General features: G+C 40.1%; 1 non-coding gene across 1 annotated transcript; it reads right to left on the bottom strand.

The window, feature by feature from the left end:
- Positions 1-1995: 1995 nt before the first annotated feature.
- LOC111971028 (U7 small nuclear RNA) lies at positions 1996-2048 on the bottom strand. Its single transcript, XR_002878205.1, has one exon. It is a non-coding gene; the product is annotated as a U7 small nuclear RNA (small nuclear RNA).
- Between the last annotated feature and the right edge of the window lie 2053 nt (positions 2049-4101).

Raw genomic sequence — 4101 nt, 5'->3', positions numbered from 1 at the left:
ACATGGAATTTAGACAGTAGGCATGTATGTGATCAGGTTCTTAGGCGTGCAGTAGGTTACATTACTGTCATAAAATAATGTATTGCTGGTGTAACCGTTCTGATGGTATGGTGACCACGCTRGTCTGWTGAGTAACCTTGCCTAAGACCTGAAMAGTTTCATTCTGCATGACATCAGGGTTAGCTGGTATAACCAGATAATGGCACCACCATATCTGATGATATTTCTCCACAGTTGATGGAGGCCCTCAAGGAGCAGGAGGAGATCAACTTCCGCCTGCGGCAGTACATGGACAAGATCATTTTGTCTATCCTGGACCACAGCCCCTCCATCTTGGAGATCAAGACCAACTAGAACCCCCCTACTAGAAACCCKCTACTAGAACCCCCACCYGGAATGGGGAATTGGAAAGGGAAAGGAAGACTAGCCACYCTGAGGCATGGGACAGCTAGACATCATTGCCCCCTGCTGCCCCAGGAGTGGAACTGTGAACTTGGGTGTATTCATTAGGCACAAAACAGAAGAAAACAGACTGAAACTGGGAGGTACTACCGGGACTTGTCCAATTAGAAACACTTGTTTTTGTGTTCTGTTGCGAAACGTTTTGCTACGGTGTGGCCTAATGAATACGACCCTGTTTTCTCTCAGCGACTGGAGCTATAGTGGATTTTCTGTGTTGACTAGTAAAGGGAGTTTTMGTACTTCACCGTCATACTTCTYTTCTATTCTGTGACTCATCAACAGATGTTGGTATCTCCCTCATACTCCTTCATGCACTTTCTTCTYTGTTCTCTATTGTTTCCTCACAGCCTCATCTTTAGTCTAAAACACAATCGAGARTAATTATTACTGGGAAAAATAATTATACTGGGCAGGTGCTTTGAATATGTAGGGCATTACTGGTTGTTGAACACTGGATATACGTACTCTAGTGGTGTATGTAGAAACAATGTGAACAAAAARCTATTCATCTGCAACAGCGTGTGTTGTAGCCATTGGGGAATAAAYGAACAGAGAGAGACTGGCAGATAGCCACACAGAGATCTTTAGCTTCCAGACAACCCTATCCCCACTGTTTCCTTAAAGTTGATCTGTGTTTGATCGGTGAAGACCGGTATGTGGGCAGAGGCACGTTGATGAAGAAAGGAAAGCAGCACGTGTTTCTGTGAGTAAGAAGAGTGACAGAAAGAGACGAAAGGAGGGAGAGAAGGAGCGAGAAAATATTGTACAAGCATCTTGATGTCAAAAGATATTGGCGTTGACTGAAGAAGATATCAGTCATGTAAAGTGATAATGAGAGGCAGCAGAACTTGGTGTGATGGAATGCTTTCAGGAGGATGGAATGGCTTAGTGAAGTCAAAGAAGGAACAGGTGAAGTGTATCGGTRAGTACAGTACAGAGGAAGATAAGAGAAGAATGCCTTCCTAGGGAACTCTGAGATGACGGTACAGTATGATCTGTGTAGAGTAATACTGTATGATAAATCCATATAGTAAATTCTTAACTCACACAGTGAGTTGTTAATTGGCTGGTTGAGAATTTGAGGATGCCAATTCCTCTTAATCACAGGTTCCCATTCATTATTTTCTACTCAGACATTCTGTAGTAAGTCTGTCTAAATAAGTTGGTTAGACCTGGGATATCTGCTATGAAGGATGTCCCATTGCATTAAGCTGCTATAGCTGCCCACACAAAAAAAACTATAGTATACTATGGAATAAATACTATAGTATTCACTGTAGTGTTTTTGATGACTTTTTTGCTGACTTACGGAGTCCGCAAAAACACTGCAGTGAATACTGTAGCATTTATTGTAGTATTTACTGTAGTATACTGTATCATACTGTAGTATTTACAGTTAACTAAAGTATAAATACTGTAATAATAGAAAACTGTAGTATATACTATAGTAATAATGTATTGTTTTTGCGGTTTGTTGTATTTACTGTAGTATTTACTACAGTGTTTTTGTTTTATTATCTTTGACATAGAAATGGAGGCTTTCTCCTTCAGGAAACCTACTGGAGAAATACTAAAAGAGCACATTTTCCATAACCTGTAGGTAAGACGGGTTCAAACAGATTGTTCAGTGCTTCTGCTCTTTTCTATAACCTGTAGAGAACACACTATATGGTCTATACTTGGCATGTAGGTTTCTCACTTAAGGGTGGCACAAATTGCGATATGGGGGAGGGGAATGGGCAGGTTATATGCAAATAAGATACTGTAGTATTTACGACAGTGCTTTTTTATGGCTAATACTACAATATTTACTATAGTATACTATAACATTATATAGTACTACTGTACACATGATRGAGGGATACTACTGTGTGTAGTATAGTATACTACAGTTTACTATAGAATTCTATAGTAAGTACTTTAGTATTTTATAGTATACTGTAGTATTTTTTTATGTGGCTATTAGCCAACTAGCCTATATGCTTTATATTTCTGTGTCGGACACTGCCACTCCACTCTCCCTATATCCACACTGAACAAGAGACAAACCCTGCCAGCACACAGGGTTGTCAAGTCAACAGCATAACAATGTACAAGCACATGAATGTAACCCAATGGATGTGAATGTACAGAATGCTTAATGCATTCTGCATAGAGATAGATACAGTATTTATCTCTATGTTATTCCACATCTCAATGTGTTTTATGAATTTCCTCTGGGTGTTAAGCCATGTCAGTGTGGCTCATTGAATCATCCCTATCATKTCTATATAAGATACTGTAGTATACTGCAGTATATTCATCAGAAGTTCACTTACTGTAGACTAGAGTTTGGTACTAATAAGACTGGAATAGCAATCATACTGGTGTCTATACAGAGTATATGGGTAGTGTTTGCCCTTTGGCTAGTATACTGTAAATATCATGAATGTCTCACGTAGCTAACATTCTCTCTGTTAAAACCTAATGGGTTTTTGTGTACAAATCTACATTTTGTTGAGACAGTTTTCAAATGTCATACAGTAGTAGGCCTTTGCTGTACTACTGTATTCGAGAGGACGTTGATAGGCAAAGGGGATAACCTGCTGTAAATTAAATTGCTCTAAACGTACATTTTGCTTCCTTGCACAAAAATATGTCGTTTTTTCTTCTTTTTGCATGTTCTCACATTTTCTGGTATTCGTGCCTTTAAAACACAGTTATCTATTATWATTTTTCTTAATATAGCTATGTTGTTTAGACAACGTAATAATGAATATTTTTACTGTTGCTTTAAAATCTGTGTCTGAACGATGTTCATGACTTGTAKATGTTGTACAGGATTTGTATTGTGCCACTCACCACACTTTTACAGATGAGACCACAAAAATACTATTTTATACAGTCCTATCAGGAAATGGCCAGGTAATCAACTCTAGTTTATAAAACTATTACAGCACAGGTTTATTTTGTATTTTTTTGTTTGTTMTACTTTTTACCCCTTTTTCTCCCCAATTGGTAGTTACAGTCTTGTCTCATTGCTGTAACTCCCGTACGGACTCGGGAGAGGCAAAGATCGAGAGCCAGTCCTCCGAAACATGACCCTSCCAAGCCGCACTGCTTCTTGACACACTGCTTGCTTAACCCGGAAGCCAGCCGCACCAATGTGTTGCAGGAAACACTGTACAACTGGCAACCGAAGTCAGTGTGTATGCCCCCGGCCCGCCACAGGAGTAGCTAGAGCGCGATGTGACAAGGACAACCCTGCTGGCCATACCCTCCCCTAACCCAGACGAAGCTTGGCCAATTGTGTYCCASCTCATGGGTCACCCGGTCACGTCTGGCTGAGACACAGCCTGGGATGGAACCCGGGTCTGTAGTGATGCCTCAAGCACTYCGATGCAGTGCCTTAGACCGCTGCACCARTTGGGAGGCACAGCACAATGTTTTTTTTATTTAAAAACAGATGAGCATTGGGGGAATATTTAGGTTAACACAGATAAAGAAAAAACTCTCTATGAATGCAGTGTCCATTGCTTTTCAGGTTGCTTTGGTTTCTGTGTCCTTTCAAAGTATGTTGATATGGTTTCCCCCTGTCTTCCTATACACTAAATAAACTGGTAAGCAATATTACTTTTCTCTATACCATACCAACCTGGC

The sequence above is a fragment of the Salvelinus sp. IW2-2015 genome, linkage group LG1 (assembly GCF_002910315.2).
Source record: "Salvelinus sp. IW2-2015 linkage group LG1, ASM291031v2, whole genome shotgun sequence".
Lineage (NCBI taxonomy): Eukaryota > Metazoa > Chordata > Actinopteri > Salmoniformes > Salmonidae > Salvelinus > Salvelinus sp. IW2-2015.
The sequence above is the reverse complement of the archived record's forward strand: the minus strand, read 5'-3'. Positions and strand labels throughout refer to the sequence as shown.